Here is a 20,187-nt window from a genome sequence, read left to right as displayed (position 1 = left end):
ATTTTAAAATGATCAATATCTTGAAGAGAGACAATAGGCCATACCAATGTAGGTCAGATTAAGTTACACAAAGTTGCCAATAGGGCTCTCTCCTATTTTACATTACATCTGAACTATTCGTGCTCTTGTGTAAGAATATATTAACCGCTGAATCATACATGACCATGTATACGTGTATATACTCTCTAACTTTGCATATTAGCCACCCGCAAATATGACACCCTAGCTCCTCCCTATAGTTCCCCTTTAAATGTACAACAGGTGTCCGGAATTTTGTGTTGTATATAGGTAAAGTCACCACACAAACAAAAGAGCTTTGAGAAGGTGATGCTGCAAGTGACATCATGCACATAAAATGGTTCCTCACATTTCAAATAGATGTCTATACTAAAGCCTGAAGAAATATACATGGTTGTGTGAAAGATACTGCTATATACAGGAGTAGCTTGAGGTCACTGCTGGTACAATGGCGAACCAATTCTCTTGAATAATAACCTCAAGTACATTTATTGTGGTGGATAATATCATTCAGCAATTAGAAGGAAGAAGGTGTAGGCCTATTTGTCTCTGAGAATTTCTGATGTTGTCCAAGACATTGGAAATAATTAAAGAGGAATACTGGGAGGTAGTCTTACTGCTTATCAGCCGGGCAGGATTCTTCGCTCCATGTCCAGCCCGCCTGCATCCATCTGCTCTACTTTCACAGATTGAAGAAGAAACCCGCACAGACGCAGCACAAAATAAACGACGTTATCGCCAGGATTGACAGATGAGCAACAGTTATCAGATATCTGATTGCCAACCACTGCCCACTGAGAGGATAACACGATGATATATTGATGCTGGTTCCATCATGTAAATGAACAGTGTTTTTTTCCTTTCATGGCAACTGAAAATCATCAACACGTTATCTTTTCTGCCTGGAGTGGATGGTTGATGAAAAGATATGAAATATAATAAATTTGGCATTTATCGGGTCATCGTTACGCTTGCAGCATTTTGCAAGGCACTTTCTGTGTATGTTGATGTTTAGACTTAAGCCTTTGATTTATTTGTCTGGATGGTATATAGTCATGTTTCATGTCAACAAAAATACCAAATAGATGTAAAGTTGAAAACTTCATATAAAGTGAAATAAGGCGATAAACGCCTAGGTGTTTGGTGATACATACCAAGTGAAATAAGGTTATAAAGGCCTTGGTGATCGGTGATTGGTTAGTACATTATCATCCAAATAGAGTGGACCAATAAGGCTGTGTTTGACATACGGTAGTACATGTTCTTAAAAACGGAAAAGTGCCCACAAGAATTCTACAGGTGTGAATACTTCGCACTTATTCCCTTCCTACAGCAATAATTTCAACAAAAGGAATCCATTTGCGCTCATTTGGGATTCATTCTCAGCTTCTTTACCACAAAGTGGCGGGAAAGATTTCTATCAGATCCACTTTGGTATTTGAGTTTTTACTATAACGGCGATGGTAGCACGCTCTCACAGCTGGCAGTAGTAGTCTGCGTAAAATTTAGATAGGAAACAGTTGGCTCAGTGTCGGTGTTTACCTAACGCGCATTTGTATACCAGATAAACATACAGGCAGTAGAAGTCGGGAGAAAAACTGGCTAAGAATTACATTTTTTGTTTTTTTATCATACATGAAGAATATATTACAGAATTTTTTCAAGTGATTTCTGCGTATAGTGATCGTGGTTTTGATTAAGTAGTGTTTAATACATGTTAATAAAATATCAGAACACCAGTTATATTCTGCATGTTAAGGAATGTTTCCACATTCAGGTAGCCACGGGTGCAAGTCAGTAAAAACTGACACAGTTCAGCAAGGTATTTTCATTCAAACTCGAAACCTGAAATATCCTGATTTTTCTGGTACATTTACAGAAATAATATGCCTAATTTGGGTGGCAATGTTCTATGGTGTGTTGGACAGCATGGAGGTATTGCCGATCATCGGTAAACAAAACAGGTTTTTCACTTAAGAGGTGGCAGGCGTTCAGACTGAGTGTATGATGACTTCCACGGAAAATTTACCAGAGTGAACTTCAGTTGGAAATGGTGTTAATGCACTACAGCAAGTCCACATCAGCTAAGAAGATTGATGGAATTCGACTATACAAGACTTCCTAATCTCCCCCCCCCCCCCCCCCCCCCCCCCACCTCCCCCCAAAGAAAGAAGGTTTTTAGCCATCTACATTGTGAAGAGTAATGTGTCACTTCAAGAGAGGCGGCAAATAAAATATTCTGTTCCAAAATATTCCAATTTTATCCTTCATCTTTATGGGTTAAAATCCTTCAGGTTTCTTAAGTGCAGGTAGGCCTATCATGGAAGAACATAAAGCAAGATACAAGTCAAAGAACATACTATGATTTCAAGTCAAACACGACATAGTAAATTCTTCCGATAAGAATTTATGTACAAGAACAGAAAGAACAAGCATAAGCAGAATCTGTATCAGGAAGATCTTAGTTACTATACTCCTACTTCGACTTACTACAACAACTTACTACGTATCGTGCGTAGATTCTTGAGATACGTTTTTCACCCCCAGATGTCTTCTATCAAAACAGTGGTAACGTGGAGCTATTTTCAACCTGGCTTCTTCTAAATTAGTAAAACCAACAACACTCAGAGGCGAAGAGCTCGATGAAAGTTTAATGGAAAACTTGGTTGGTACAGGAAACTCAAAGACACTTTTCTAACAAATCTTTAAAGGCCATGTTCTTCTGTTTAAAAGAAATCTAATTAGGGTAATGTAATTGTAAATAAACATAAGCGTAAAACATAATTTTCCATCGACTACAATCATCGCCATCTAGAGGCAACAGGGCTGTAGCTCGAGGTGTGCAAGGGGGCCAAGGCTTTCTCAGGGCCTCAAAAACCTTCAACGAGTCTTTTGACTTAATTTCAAGAAGAGGAAGGCACTCAATGTATCGACAACCTAATCAAACCAGGAATGAAGTCTACAGCAATATTAGAAAGAAGTCAAAACATTTCGGCGCTAAACATGCTGAAATTAGTTTGTGAAAGAATCTACATTTTGTTATTTGTATCAGTATTCTAAATCGAGAACATACTTCCCAAGTCTCGATAGTAACTTGCGTATTTCTCTACATGTTATACAAGCAAGCATTTACTATGGCAGCAGTTTTTAGTGAACATACCTGTCAGGCTTTTCTTACTTTCTCCATCAACACATAAATGTTTGCTAGTTTACCAACTTAGTTGGAGAATATTATGAGGAACAACTTTCTTTATTGTTCAACACCTTGGTGTAAAGCTTTGCCTCAGCAGCAAACCGAATTCTTCATTCTTTTTACTTAAAGCTTGTGCAGTTCATGCTTGAAGGTTCCGTTAGCAGGACCCACTTTGGAACGGATGGGAATATTGCAATGGTTCTGCAGGAAGAAGCCAGCTGGCCTTTAGAGAAATTAGAATCAAGAACGCAAATGAAAGCGAAACAAACTTGTCGAAAATGAAGCATCTTCTAGCGACAAAAAGACTACCTTCAACCAACTTATTGAAGATGTTACAGCATTCTCGCTTCACCTTTGGGTAATGTTGTGGATGTTACTTCTCCTTTTTACCACCAGGCTTTACAAGCTAACCGTAGAGAAAACTAACATCCAAGGCGCTGATTCTTGTGTGTGGCATGTGCTTAGTTTCTTGATAAGATCAAAGTGGGATATCCTAAATAGAACCCACTAAAGCTTTACCAAAAGGGTATAATTGTCTTACACCTGACTTCGGTGACTTATGACGACCCATATAATGACACCGTGTCTATTCCCGTCTTAGGAATCCTTAATAAGATCACTGGCTGGAGCAACCACGGCAGACAAATTTGTTCAGATAATGCCCTGGGCTTGGGCACCTGGCACCCAACAACGGATTTGATGTGAACTTGAAGGGATAATTCTGATGGACTTTACTCTCGGCCTTGGAATAAAGGTCTCCTCTGGCAGTTAACTATTGATGAAACTGGAAAAAAGGGTAAACCGATGGCCAACCGTTTGAAAATCAGTAACTGTTACAAGTACAGGTCCAAAGTTCAACCATTCATCAACCCCTAACATCTTTGACTCACTCTCACCAAAGGGGGTGATGGTTTTAATACCACGCCAGACAAGTTATCAAATCCCATGAGCTGGAGTCAGATATGGAAAGCCAGGTTCAACTCGAACTGCTGTGCGGCTGTAATCCTGAAAGTGTGGAGTTAAACTCTGGGCCAGGGGAGAACTTCTCTCAGATTAGTTATAGGTGTGGGCACAGTGTTATCAGCCTTGGCTTCGGCAAACTCGTATTTGCTACTATAAAAAGAAAAGTTGTACTACTTTCTGTTTACAGCATTTATTTTTGAGGGAGTGAGGGAGAATACTGGGTTAGTTTACAGACAAAACATTTTGCAAAGGGCTATATTTGATAACTATCAGACCTGTAGCTAACTCTTTGGTCATGGGGTGGGGAAAAGCACCACTTTTGTTATACAGCAGTATGATATCGTATAGGCTTCTTATTGAGATGTTGACATCTCAGAGTTCGTCAAGATGCTTGTCTCAGCAGACTTGGGTCGTTAGCAATACATCCATCCATCCTGATTCTACTTTTGGTTTGTATGTCTCCGTGCAAAAGATTTGCTAGGGGATGTCTCCGTGTAATGGCAGTGAGCTCACTGTACCCTTAGGTCTTCCCAAGACACATATTCCAAGTAACAACAATCGATACCACTTCTATCAAGGGTCAAAGAGTGTGACCTCAAAAGTTGTCACTACCAGTGAAAATAACTCAGGGTTGTATGAATGAAATATCGTGTAGCAGCATAGCACTGCTATCAATTATTGACATTAGGCATTTGTCATAGGAGCACGTTTATCAAAATGTTGAATCCGCTATTGTCAAGGACCACACTAAGTAGGCTGTTAACCAAGCAGATTTGGAGAACTTGGTTAAGAATTAATGAAGATTTTACCACAAAATCAACATAATTCATCTTGCTTTGTGGTCTAGCCCATAAGGCATGTTGGCTGTGGGCAGACTCGCTCAAAGCGCTGTGGGTACATTGTTTCTCTTTCTTCTGATGAGTTTGACATTATCGTTACTTTTCATGAATCAGCTCCTGCCAAATATCTGCCCTCATACCCTAGCTGCAGACTTTCGGGTTTACAAATGTTCTCTAATTCAAAATTTAGATCCATTTAAGATAATAAAAGTTACCACCAGTACTTCCTTCTGTTCTTCTATAGTGTTTCTTATCATCACCCCCTTTTTTCTCATGCAGCTAAACTATCCCGACACTAACCAACTCGTTCTCCAGCCTAGATGAATATAAGGAAGGCTACCAGGTCAATTGCTCATGGTACTACATGTATAGTTTTGAGGAGGGGTCAAATAAACTTGTAACCGATATTTTCAAACCATGACAGATACTTCATACAGTGTATGCGCTTTATGAGATATACAACGTGAGTAAGAACGATGTGAATGCTTCTAGGAATGTCCATTCCACCAACATGCCAGCATCCATGTTTTGCGATATGCCAGGTGATGTACCTCTTCCCATGTGCTCAGATGAATGGCCAAAAACAACCATAAAGTCTCAAGTTTATGGAAGATACTATCAGAGCAGATTCAACCAAGAGTTGTAAATATTTTCACTGGTTGTTTTAAAATTTGTCAACAGAGGGCACATGCCAATTAACTGCATAAAGCTGGTCCCAGATTGAACGCATCTTCCAGAACTACGTATACATTGACCGGTCATTCCACCAAAGGTTGCCGAAATTATTTGTACATTTTACAACACCAATGCATTATAAATGTACATGTAGTTGAGTTCTCCAGAAACGTTGAGTCGAAACTGGCTTTACCATTACCATCCATTAATATATCAACAGAATGATCGCACTCTTACCAACTATTAGCAAACATTGGTAAAAGTTGCGAGCACCTAGTTATTTATTGGTTATGTTCGTGATGCATACCTTGGGCATAACATCAACAGATCGGGAGTCAATCGACATGCCTCCACAACAACTCGGCTCTTATACATTTTCATTACTATGTAAACTTTGGAATACTTTCTACGTAACTTTGGCAACAGACACTATAAACTTGGCTAATTTCTCATGAAACACGACGAAAATAATCCTTGAGTGAATCGAAAGATTTGCACTTAAAAACCTAGTTTCACGTGCCTTTCTGAATGTAAGGCAGGTAACACCCATTTATTGGTGATTTTGATATCCATCATGCCTACTTACATGTATGTTGGGCAGACCAACAATGTTTCAAAAGAAGACTTGGGGGTTTATCCAGATATAAAATTTAATTCAAACTCGGCCATGACTAACCGGTGGCACGCTGCTGCCAATTCAAACCTGCAATGACAGGATTATGTTTAGTTCGAGATGTAATTCTTTTCAGTAGAAACCAACACTTCACTTACAAGGTGTATGGTAGATATCAAGATCATGGTCACTAATCATAGGATGTAGGTCAAGGTCATATACTCTGCTGCCATGTTCAATGTCAAGGTCAAAGATGTTACCGGTCAAGGTCAACAATCTCTATCAATCTCAATGGGAACAGCATCATTCTCAAAAGGGAAGCAACAGGGACTCTGGCTATAACCAATCACGCTTCACCCTCTGTCAAACTACCTCAAGGAAGCATCAAGCCTTTGAAGTTTGAAGTCAAAGTTTTAAGATTTTCAACAACCTGTTCTTGATGCCAGGAAGCACCACTCAAACATCACCCGTTCAATCCAACTGGGCACAGGCATCGGTTCATTTGGTAATACAAACCAAAATCAATCGAGCGGATGAAGCCGAAGATGTTCTACAAACACTCTGCTAACTGTTGGTAATCGTATAACTGTGGGTAATCGTAAGAATTTGTAAGTCATCAGGTCATCATTAGTGCTCACTTAGACCAACCTGGGTGGATCTGTCATCAGATACACCATTTCAACAACCGCATCTTGAAAAACTTCAGTTCCAACTTGAAAAATTCAGCCAGCAGGTAAATTCAAGGTGAAAATAGTAGGTTAGTTCATTGATGGTATAAAGAATATTTTACCACTTTACACTGCTGAAAGTACTTCTTTTTGACCAACGATTGATGTTTGTGGCATTTACGGTTTAAAGCTGGTTTTTGTAGCCACGCTCGAAAGTTATAGACATGCTTTCTTTAACTTTTTCTTGAAAAAAACATGCCATGATGTTATACATGTTGTTCATAGACGAAACAATGAGATACGGACCAGGGCATTATACAACTGTTTAGTTATTTAATAACATTATGGTGACTGTGTTCTGCAGAAGAAGTGGAAAACAACATCCCACAGCAACGTACAGTCACTCTTCTCTATCATCCGTCTTTGGCCACTTGGCTTTGTCCAGAGTTTTTGCTCCCCAAACAGGGGATCCAAGTTGAGCCTGCCTGAGGTTACCGTGTATGCTGCCCAATTGGGCTAGTGCAGTTCTAGGGTCGGTACTAACTGATAGTTGAGAATGGACAAACTCTGTCTTTTCAGCCACAGCTTTGACCTCCTGAATAATGGCCGTTTCAGTGACCACATGCTACTAAAGTTAAAGGTAAATGCACCAGGTAAAGAGAATTAATCATGGGAAGGGTATCATTGAATCTTGAAAATGAAAGGGAACCCCAGGAATAATTTGCTAATCATAAGGAAACTCCAGCTTATGACTGAAGAGATCAATCAAAGTTGGGAGGAACTGACCTCAGGGGGTGAAAGGATTCCTCGGCCTCTTCTTAATGATGATGACCAAGGGTTCGCGGGACCGCCATCAACCCCTCTTGGTTACAGGGAAAGTCGAGATGTGATAAATTACCTTTACTAGGGGAGGCAACATGCTAAGAACCCAAGGGTTATCAAGAGAATTTGTCATTTTTGGTTACCTGGAATGAAAGTGATGTATTGCCCAATTCATTGTTAGTTCGGCCCTTATTGCAAAACTTGTAATTAATCATTTTTGCTTTGGTTTCAGTCCTTTTAGATCACTTCTGGCAACCAACAGAAAGTTGCCATCTGTGGTGCGGTAAGCAAAGGAACCAAAACAGACCCTTTAATGTACGGAAGAGATACTACGTTATTTAGATAAGGATTTTCAAAATGATATTTTGAGGGGAAGTTCGCATTTCGAAAGTAAGACAAGATTACTCCAATGTCTGAGGTTCAAAAAAGGACTATACACTTCATATGCAAATAAAAGGGTTAAACCTGAGCAACAATGACCAATAGACCTCAAAATCAGGGACTAAAAATAAAATGAGTAATTTCCTTTTACTCATGTTCCCTTCTTAATGTCCTATTTATAAACATTACTTCAAAGTTGATTGCAATCAGTGCCTCAGAGCGCAACATCCAATTATTAGCTTTGATTTTCGAACAAAAGACGCCATTATATTTCCATCCTCTTTATATTGCTTAAGGATGGTGTCATGGGTTATCTTTGCCGATAAAGACAGTTTCTGTGAGGAAATGTCCAGTAAGCTGGTCCTGCTACATGTATGTGTGCAGTACCGGAGCGTAAATAAGCATTGAGGATTCCTGACTTCCCCTGAATGAGCTGCTCAAAACTTCTTCAAAGCACAGAGTATCAAATGACTTATGCACAGTACCGTACACAATTATTTACTTTTTCTCAATACTGTCTCTATGTTTAACTGGCTTCTTTTCACTTGAAATTCTACTGATTTCCCGATGCAGACTCATTAAAATAGAAATAATGATTAAATCTTAACGACAAGAAGTGGGATGGACTTGAAGAGTTAATTAAATTAGTCAAATCAGACAAATAACCAGTCAATATAATTTACTCAGACAGAAAAGAAGAAAGATCTGTCCAAAGGTGACTAATTGATAAATTTGAGACTCATTAAGAATAATTAAGCCGAGTGCCGGAGACAAATTGCAAGTGGAACATCAGATTTTATTGTGATTGGATGATATTTTGTCACTTGAAATATTAGAGTTGGATTTTTATTGATAATGATAAAGTGCAGTCTCGAGCTGACTGAACATAGAATTGCCGATGCCAAAAATATCTTTTTGCTGCTCTGGTTGTGGATGGTTAAGAAAATGACATGCCATAAAGTCAGAAGAAGACTGGAAATGAACAAAATGATTTGTGCTTGAAAGACAGTGACAAAAGCAGGGCCAGACAGAACAGGAAATGTGGCTTATATTTTAGATCTTAAGTTACATTCAAGAAAATTTCATCGCAATGTCAAATGCAACAAAACAACCGGAAATAACCGCAGGTCAATACTTCTTGTTTTGTAACCCCCAAATCAGCTGCGTACTGAAAGGCAGGCTTACGGACTGCTTCAGGGGAATGCTTCAGGCGATGAATTCCTCTGGACCGATGTAACACATCTCCTGGCCCCAGGCACAGCATTGCTCCTTGGCCATTAATTTGTGATTCTGAAAGTACCCTTTGAGTTGAAGATCACTTAATTTCACTGAGTTTCTGTCACATTTATGTTGAGAGGATTTTACTTCATTAGTGGATTTTCTTGTCATCAACCCATCAAAGTTGATGTCACCTGCAGTACTAGAAAAAAAATGAGAAGTTAGCATTTTTGCTTACAAGTCTGCACACCGAGTTTCTGCTGAATAGCCAGCAACATGTATTCAAGGCAATGCAGAAAGGTTGCAAAAAGAACATAGTAAAAAACAACCAAATTCTGTGAAAAGAATTTTTAATGCAAAATATCTTTGAAATATAATCTGTTCTGCCAAGGAATTTGATAATGAGAAGAATAAATTCCTCATTGTTATTGGTGACAAAATTATACCTTAATTCTGTACCCCCTGATGCGTTCCCCCTTTTCCTGAGGGATAGAATCAAATATGCTGATTACTGGGGGTTGTTTTAACACTTCTGCTCCAACATCAAGATCAGTTTTCAAGATTCCTTCCTCAGAATACCCTAACTTTAGGGTACCACCAAGACTCATCCTGCTGCAGGGGTCTTTTTAACTAAACTAGCGCCTCATCAAATGTGATGTAATCAGAGTTCAATCACTGCCGATGAAGGAAGCTCAAGGCAAAAGTCACACCATGATACAGTCATAGAACAGTCTGGTCCTTAGGGCCGACAAAGCAAAATTTGGTATAAAAGTTCCTTTTGGAACACCTGAAGGAACATTGCCTGAAGTTATCGGATAGAACTGCTTTTAGTGAGAGATGTGCCAGAAGCTATGGGCGGCATCAGTTTGAATGTGGTTCTAGTGCCACCAAGATAACCTATGAGGAGGCAGGGTCGCTTTTAACATGCGGTTTACCTAGCACAAAGATACCATACTGTGGAGGTGTCTTCACCCAAGTCCACCACTGGGATATGGTGATCATCATTACGAAAGTGTAAACTTAAAAAGCTTTTGCTGTTCGGATATTTCTGCTGGAGGCTTGATGATTGAAGCATGGCGAGTTATCAGAGCCTCCAATTCACCATCGGGGAGCTTCTAAATCTAGGTCCACCACAGGGATGTGGTCATCATCATTAACAAGGTGTAAGTTTCAAAAACCTTCGCTGTTTGTATACTTGTCCTTGGGTTCGATGATCGAGGCATGTTGAGTAATCAATCTCAAATTCACCACAGGCGTCCAACTGAGGAGGTTGGGTCTAAATTCCAAAGACACAAAAAAACCGATTCGGTTATCATCATCAAGAAACTTAGCTATTTTTGTTTATCGGTATTTTGGCTAGAGGCTTTGCTTGAAGCTTAGTTCGAATAAGTGACAACTAAAATCCCAATCCAGGCATGATTAATTACAAGTCTCAGGTTCGTCATTGGTGTCCAACTGAGCAAGTGAGGTATGATATCAAGTCCACCACAGGGATGTGGTCATCATCATTAGGGAGGCGTAAAATGGTAAATTTGGCCTGTTTCAGTATTGCGAAGTTCGTAGGCTGATTTACGGAAGAGAGGCAAACATATTAAAGGAGAGGAACGACTCCACAACTGACATCTTCTCCAAATACTCTAGGCCCAATATACCGAATATTTTAAAGTACCGTTATCAACAGACTCGTAATTCTGTTCAATTTCACGACACAGCTTGATGCTGCATTGGAATTCAAAATCTCCAATATGGATTTAAATGGCGGCATCTTTGAATTCCTTCAAGCCAATCTTGAGCAATAAATTAAATTGGATTTGGTAATGTGCAGGTGTAGTGCTATAATTATGAAGACCCTACCGGTGCCGGAGGGGTATAGCCAACAGCCTGAATCCTTTCAAGAAGAGGGCATGGAACTTGCGAAAAGATCCCTCAGGCGATGTGCTGGTGGCTCAAATGAAGTTCAATCTTGAGTTGGGTGGCAAGAGGCCTTGCCCTAAACATCCAATTCTCCTGATTCAGTAAAGAGGATTTAGGTATTAACTTTCATCAAAATATTGAAATTCAATAAATAGTTGTAGAGGTTCTTCAATTTTATGGCCATTCCGCTGCCCCGGGCTACGGAAATCTGTATCGCCTGTTGTCAGAGGCTAGGGCCAGATTTGCAGCCATCTGGTGCTGTCTTTATCCTGGAATGTCTATCTGTTGCTCGCATTTGACTAATCTTTCTATTCTTTTCTCATGCGGCGTGGCAGAAAATAATTGACGAAATAAAACTATTCTAGTTATCGTGTACCAGTCCTGGTGCTTTATTGATACGTGCAATTTCCTGTTTCTTTGTTATAGTATCTGCCACCACTCAAACGAGCAATTTTAAACTGAGATTTTCTGAATCTTTTGGGGTAGGATAAATCTTGACACGTGTGGGTCTGCGATATTGATGAACCGTGATTCCAGAACCTTTTGTTGTGGTGGTACATTCCTTCACAAGGACAACCTGTTGGTTGGACTAATTGTGAATGGGCTGTTTTAGTGCAGTGTAACAAGAAGAAGATAAAGGGTAAATTTCATGTTCCCAACCTTCAACTATACTGTCATCAGAAGTTTATTCAAAGTCATATACATGTACGTATGAAGTTTCACCCAGAGCAACGAATTTTAGCTATCAGAGTGTTTCAAAAGACAAAGACAAACATCCCAACAGTACCTGAAAGATGATATCTTACCTACAAGTGCTAAGGGGCAATTTCACGACTTGTGAATCAACATAATCCAAACATTTGTAACTTTGGTACATTTGCGGGAACAGATGTAGCAAATGATAATCAAACCTGTATGATAATTCCTCTGTTGTCCCTCACAGACATGTGTTACCCTTTGACACCGAACTTTGACAGCGCAATGGACGTGTGCCCTTCACTTTCTTTACCTCGCATCTTTCAACAATACCAAACAAAAGCTGCGTAAAGGATCGCAGTAAACATTAACAATCGTATCTGATTTCGAACATTACTTAAGAAACTGAAAATCATTCATAAAAGAGACTGTTGAGACAAACTTGAGATAATACCAGGGTAACCTCAACATAATGCAAGATTGTGCACAAATAGTCTCGATTTACTCCAACGTTCTAATGGTTTGGGTTCAATTTACCATGATAATGCTTTTTGCTCTTCTGACAACAATATGACGACCTCTAAAGGAGCAGATGACAACCAAAGGATGACCATGAACCCGAGGTGAAAAAAGTTTAAATGTCCTTTACTTAAAATGGATTCTGCGTTGCACCTTGAGGTGATGTAAATCAATACTTTGTTTCGGTACCTGAATAAAAAAGCACACATTTTAAGGCAGCGTTAATGCAGCATCAATAGGGGTGTGGCGAAACTAGATACACTTTTGTCATTAGATCATGCTTATAATGTTCAGCCCCAAATATTATCACATATTGGTGAAGGAAATCTGAGATAAGCATATGAAGCACATTTCTTTATACAACCTTTCTCATCTAATTTTGTTTAGCAACCAAATCCAACATTAAACATGGGATGTCTAGGCTAGGATTCAATAACATTGTGACTTGATTTTGACATGAATCTTAACCAAGAGATAGACTGACTGCTGGACCATATAGGGCTTACTAAGCACCGAACTCAGGAAACAGACCAACAGTGATGAAGCTTAAGGGTGCAGGGCATATGTCTTGTTCCCAATTTTTCTCACCTTTCATAAAATGTAACAATGATTACATTACTAATCCAATTTTAATGTCCCAATTCTCTTCAGTTGTAAGCTATAAAGCCACACCCTCCCACGCAATGAGAGAAGATTTACCATCCCTTCCATTCATGAGAGATTGTCTCATTAGAAAATAATCTTTCATCATAAATATTTTAATGTGATCAAAACATGATTAATGTTTCATTAGTGGCATTGTGACTGAATGCTGCACAGAAGCTATTGTGTACCTACATGTATAAGCACATGTTATCATTTGTTGTGCCATGCCAAGTAACTAACACACCGTAGTCAAGTTCTGATGACCTTTCAGAAAACAGATGCTTGTAAAAGAGGGGGTCAGTGTATAAGACGGTTAGCTTTACCAAGAGTCAGCAAAATTACAGCATCCATCTTTTTTCATTCTTGGGTATTCTCTGTATTCTAGACAGTTAGGGTTCAGGAAACTCACACGAGCATGACTAGACAACTGAAAAATCCAAATTAGGTACCGTTTTGTCAAACATGATCACTCTGAAGACCATCTTGACAAGGCTTTCGAAAGAAGAACACAAAAAAAATTCAAAGCGGAAGCAATTATCTTCTCTTACTACATGTAGGTAAACAAACATCAAAGTAATACGCTGGAGCCAAAGAGCCACAGATGGCATTCACATAAAAACGCCACAGTCTTCTGCAAAAATCTCAGGAAATTACTCACTTGGTTAACTTTTGTGCAACACTAATATCCGCCATGAATTTTCTTTCAGTTCGTGCAACATTTTATTTTAATTGGATTAGAATAATAACCAAAGGTGACTGTCTTGGAAGCCTTTGAACTTTCAGGCGGCTGTTACAGATCACCCGCATGGTTTACTGGCAATGGCATTTTCTGCTCAACTTGTGTTTCTCAATCTGACAACATGCTGAACAAATTGTCTGACATCTTTAGTCGAGATAATACTTCATTTTTGAGAGGTGTCCACATTGTCAGTTTGCCGCCATGTCAACTGGGCACCTGAAACAACTTCTTCTCTGTAGGTCAAATAAAAATCACTGCGTTGTCTTTTCTCCTGGATGGTTCTGCCGCCGTTTGGAACAATTTTGTCTTAAGAAACTTGATGAGAAGACGCAAGATGTTCCACAAGTGGACAATGCATTTCTTGATGATATTTTGTCACGTTGAGTCTATTCCAGTGACAATTTAAAGACAAAAAGGCTCATCCGCAAAGCATTGAGATGTATTGTCACCACCCTGAGGTCATTCGAGGTAGACAATATTACCTTTTCGACAAAACCAAATGCCCTAGTTATTGTACCAGATGGATGCAGTGAAGCAGATTCCTCTACTCAGTATTGAAGGAATGCCGTTCCCAAACTTCAGTGCAGATTCAAGACCATCTACCGCGGCTTTCTAATTTCAGTTTTCGGCCAAGCTACATGTAAGTAGCCAATTCTGTGCATGTGCTTTGGTACCTTAAAACGTATTGATAGCAATATCAGTCTGCGAAAGCTAACGATTACAAAAGTAAACCCAAATATCACCACGTCCGAAACCTTCCTCAGAAAACATTATCTGGAGATGCCAGATTTCAAAATGGCGCAAAATCCTCCACAATGTGAAATTAATTTTCGTTAAAGATTTTTCAAACTAAATCTGTTTGCAGTTCTGCTTTCTGTCAAAGATGACAACAAAGACTCTACACCAGGAAGTAAGTCTGAGGAAGAAGAATAGATAGCGTCTTTACTAAAATAGGAAATCATAACACGACAACCCTACGGCCATATCACACCATTCAGTCTATCGCTTCAGTCCGTCAAATTCCACCCAGAGGCATTATGGCCTCAAGCTATGCTGACCTGCCAGACCTGCAGGGCACACCATCGGCATCTCTCAAGCCATACAGGGTCGCTTGCAGGCCTCCCTTGGACGTACCAACCGAGAGGATCACAGGAAGCCCTGCCAAAACTCCGGTCGCATTCAAAGGTATTCCTGTGCACCAAATACTATAAATCACTGCACGAACCTACCCACTTATGTCCCCTCTTCTCTCTTTCATTACCCGAGTGCACCTTCTTATTAACATTGTAACAGTTAGCCAGGACAATCGCCCCACTTCCAAATCGCCAGAGGTGCCCAACAATGCCTCAAAATGACCCTAAATTTGTCATCCTTCTTGACACGATTTTGTAACAACTTCGGTACAAGAGTTTCTTAATATGTAATTTAGCATCACTTGGGATAGCGATAACAATCATTGTATTCTTCGCAAGTACCATCGTCAATTACAAGCAACTATAAATTCCTTTTCTTTGGGTCTATTTTGATATTGCAATGTTTAATCTTGGTCACGCTGCTACGTGTTATAAACCCATTATTCATGGCACGGAATTGCCGACAAATAGCAAGGTGATTGTGAAGTCTTACCAGTTACAGCTAAAGATAGAGAAACAGAGCATCAGGCCAGCAACCAAAGAGCTGAAATCTGGTCTGATCTCTGTCAAGGATTTCTTTGCTGGTCGGTCCAAATATCAAAATGAATTGTAAGAAAAAAGTGTTTTTACTATAAAGTTGTTTTTCTTCACCAAAAACAAATCGAATACCGAAAAGAGTTGCATGATTAACTACGTTTGTCAAAAAAGGATACGTTCACCTCACATTCGCTACGTCTTCATATATTGGCAAAGATAACCATGAAAAAGGCCAGATTCCATTAGGGCGCTTGCTGTTTGGCCAAAGCAGATATTTTAAGTCAAAATACCTGCTAGCATGGTTGTTATCGGAAATTAGGAATATCATCAAAAGTTGCCATCCACAGCAGCGCGTGCCAAGACCTGAACTACCAAAAACAAATGTTGCAGAGTGTTGTTTCCTGCACTGTGACAGCAGCAAGAAAACATTCCCATGTTATCAGGCCGTTAAACATTGCATTCTCAAACACGAGTTCTATAATGAAAAAACCCAGGTGCAAGTCAGGGTCACTCTTCTGACCTAAACATTCCAAAATATTTGCTCATCCAATTTTGTTAAGAAGTATATAACTTATCAAGACCTTGATCATTACGCACATTAGTCAGGTGTCTTCTTTCCTGTAGTTTTTCTAAAAGTTGTCAAACCGCATGTTTTGGGTTGGAAATATAATCACATAATAAAACAGACCAAGGAAATTACCCCCTTGTTGACGCTAAGGGTTCGAAGTGTATTATTAGCTCCGGGCTTGATTATAGAACACCCCTAATTTTCTGGAAATGATGAACCCTACTGATTAGATTGCACTGAAGATGATCCCTGTTTTGATTTTCAACAAAGACGATTATGCCAAGGTATGGTGCCATATTGGTTGGAGACAAATTGGCTATTGCTGATGTTATCGTAGGCACCCTTTTACTAATTTTGCTGTGGAAAGAAGGGACTAAGTGATATGGAGTCATACCTTCATGGGAACTAGTCACGGTCACCTAATACACAGCAGGGAATGAACAGTCAGCTTGGTGCATTCTGGCCCTATGACAAGATAAAATAACGAACCATGTTGTCAATAATCTTGTTCCAATTTCTGTCACCTTCCTCTTTGGGTATATGATTTATCTTTAACCGCACTGCACCGAACCGCACCACACCGCAAACCAGACATTTTGCCGTTATGACCTGTGACCTGAATGCAATTTAACCAAACAGTGGCTGCTTTCTAATCAAAAGTGTCAGGTTGTCCTGGCGACATCACGGTCCACTCAATTGTGGAGCACTTTCAGTCCGCAAAATGCAACTAGTGTCTTTTTCTGAAAAAAATTACATCTGTCACCCTCCTCATGAATTGGATTTGGCTTAAAACATAGCAGATACAATTTAAACATCAATAAAGAACAAAACAATTTGATTAATGTGTAGGCTAAATTAGGTTCTTCTTTCTAACAGAACAGTCATTACGTATCATTATCTCAGTTTCAGATGTAATTAACATGTAATTGATATGTGATTTTGTGATTTTAAAAGCAATAAGATTAAGATATTGATAAGTTTATAAACTTTTACGTCTCTTTTAACCTCACAGGTAAAGTGTGTTGAATCATTGTGACAGCAAAAAATACAATGCTACAAGTAATTGTTGAGGGAAATTGTATAACATGCGGCACGTCTAATTAAGCAGAGACACTAGACAGAGACAACTCATGGGTTATCGGACATTAGCCTGAGAAGAATTAGGCGACATTAGCTTGGTCAAAAAGCCCTACTAACAGCAATAAGAAAATAGCTAACAAGATTAAAGGGCCTTTAAAAGGGTAATCCCTCAATGCAACTGTGCACTCCTTAAGCAAGACTTTGAAGGCGAAGGAGTGTGAACCATTCGTTGGATATTTTCTGCCGCACAGGGAAAATCGGAATAACTCCAATAAAGGTAGGCAAAAATATTGTTGTTTATTTAACAATTAAAATCCTATTTCAATGCCTTTTTGTTTAACCTGTGTTAAGGAGCATACTTCATTTAGAGTGCATGATAACATTTTTATGACAGTTTTTAAAGCTCAAATGATGCACACAACTATTTCAGAGGAGATTGTCTTTCTCGAGACCTTGAGATGAGCCTAAAATTAGCCACGATTTTTGGGGCGGACTCCCATCTTTTAGCAGGATTCTCGATACGCATTGCTCATCAAGAATCGGGATGGGGCCTTGTATATTAACAAGAGCTCATCTCAGTTTTTGTATTCTATCACATTCAGTCACAAATCCTAATTCAGCAACAAATAAGAACACACAACAGATATGTAGGTAATCTCAGCTTTTGAATGTTGTAGTGGACTAGAGATGTTGTCCATTGATACCTTCGGCCAAAATTGAAGCTTTTGCAACCAGTCTTCCGATTGCATTTAAAGTAAACTGAATTTCTGTTTATTTGGTCTGGCTTCTTTAAAAGTTACAAACAAGTAGAGATCAAAGCGAAAGTCAATGCCGTGCAGTCATTTAAGTATAATATTTTGGTAGTTCCTTAATGAAGAAGAAACAGCTTTATCGAAATGTGGTACCTATAACAAAATCAAAATTAGACCAAACATTTTGAAAAAACATATATGTTTTTATTGGTAGAATTACAACAATAATGGTACAACATTGGTAAAGACTCAGACTGACATTATTTGAAAGTTCTACATCTGTGTGTTTTCATTAACTTTACAAGTTATAAGAACTAATTAGAAATGTAGTAATATACACAAAGTTCAAGGCAAGGGGCCTCAAATTTGCTTAGCAACAGATAATTGGGGTGCCCACCCTAAACGTAGGGCAAAATCAATGACGCCGATTTTGTATTATGCCAAATACAGCAGCCACAGAAATACTGAACTTAATCAAGCTTGGGTCTAAGTTTTGACCTGATGCTCAGGGACAGAGAAGCATGCAGTCGTGGTCCCAGATGATCAAAGCACATCTTGCTTTGGGGCATCGCCATGTAGTCACGTCTCCTAAAATTACAAAACTGCCTCTTAAAAACATGCAAAAAGTACATGTACTCAATAATTAACCCAAGAATGCAGTCCTACATGAAAACATCAAAGCATCATAAGTATGGCTAATAATTAGCTAATCAAAAATCAATTTGCATCAATAAATAACAAGAAAACAGACTCATTGGGTTCCAGTAAAAGAATTTTGAACTATATCGTTGTATGACAACCTTTCAGAAAGTCCCAAGTGCTGTTTCGCATTGGATGTTCATGAGGCCTTTCCAGCAGGCCTAAACACCCCGAACTGAGCAATTGTAATTGCTGCTAACTGGGAACATGCTGAATGGCATCATCAACAAAATACATGAACATGATACCAAGTAAGGTTTGGTTAAAATATTCAAGAACAGTGCTTAATCGGTAAAACTAGAGTACATCATTCCAGTATCATTAAGTATGCAGGACCCTACATAACTGGCAGTAGAGTGTAGCGTTGACTTCAGAATGAGGCTTGAAGAGGTAACTCGAGACGGTTGGCATTATCGACTCATTAGCCTCACAGGCAGTGCTAACTGAGCTAAACCGCTGGTTAACTGCTACAAGAGGAGAAGGAATGCAATGGTAATTGCTTAAACTGATTGAGTTAACTGTGCTTAGTTCTTACTAAGAATTTTAAGTCTGTTCTAATAGAAATTTGGATACATTTTCTTGAAAAGAAGGTACCACACACGGGATTAGCTTGATTTAAAGTTAGAACAAAATGATTCTGTCTTAGAGAAACGAAGTCAGTATTACACATACTGGAAAATTCAGAGGGATATATACTACATCACATTTTGTAGAAGTAAAATTCCTTTAAAGAGATTAACCCAGTGGATTATGACTAAAACGCAGGATGCTGTTCTTAATGTGAAGAATTATATTCTTGTGGCTGAAAAAGTACTATTTGTGTTGCAGCACGACAAATGTGAATTTCTTTCAGTAAAAGTGCATTGGGGAGAAAAACATCTAACAACTTTTCAATGAATTCATTGAATTCTTGAGAACTGCCTTTGGAGCTCATTATTTGGATTATTCGGCGAAAATGGTAAGTTGATTTGAATTAGTGAATTTTCTCAACAAAAGAAAAGTTCGCCAAAATATTTTAGTTTCTGGAAAATCTTGTCAAGAATGTTCCACTTTTTTTATACAGTGAAAAAGAAAATCTACATCATCAAGCAGTAATCATCCCTCTGGTGTTCCCCTTTATCTTTGTTGTTTATCAGCACAACTATGTTTTTGTAATTCAATTAGTTTGAATTAACCCAACAAATTCTATTTTAAAAACTGATTGACTGAAAGTCTTATCTATTTATGACACAACTTTACCAAACTTAGATGGTAACGATACCAGTTTGTAATTATCATTTTTCGTTCCGAGATTGTTAACTTCTCCACAAACTTGAATCCAAACTATGGATGAAAATGTCAACTTCGATAACAAATAAAGCCCAATGTGTCTGCTCTGATTCCCATCATAGTTTAGAATGTATACTCAAATGCCAATCATAGTTTAGTGTCAACACAATTATAGTTCAATATGTCTGTTCTGAAGCCAAAAATAGTTCAATATATCTGCTCTGAAACCAATCATAGTCCTGCATT

The 20,187-nt window shown here is 38.8% G+C and overlaps 1 protein-coding gene across 2 annotated transcripts in view; it reads left to right on the top strand.

The window, feature by feature from the left end:
• The window catches only part of LOC135484265 (delta-like protein D), a 94,223-nt gene that overhangs the window by 11,005 nt on the left and 63,031 nt on the right, over nt 1-20,187 (top strand). The window contains exon 1 of one of the 2 annotated variants that reach the window (XM_064765575.1): nt 17,414-17,498. The exons of the other annotated variant lie outside the window; for it this stretch is intronic. The gene's annotated coding sequence lies outside the window, so the exon portion shown is untranslated. Of the gene's footprint in view, nt 1-17,413; nt 17,499-20,187 lie in introns of those variants that run through there. 2 annotated transcript variants of the gene reach the window in all.

This window comes from Lineus longissimus, chromosome 3 (genome assembly GCF_910592395.1).
Source record: "Lineus longissimus chromosome 3, tnLinLong1.2, whole genome shotgun sequence".
Taxonomy (NCBI): domain Eukaryota; kingdom Metazoa; phylum Nemertea; class Pilidiophora; order Heteronemertea; family Lineidae; genus Lineus; species Lineus longissimus.
The sequence above is the reverse complement of the archived record's forward strand: the minus strand, read 5'-3'. Positions and strand labels throughout refer to the sequence as shown.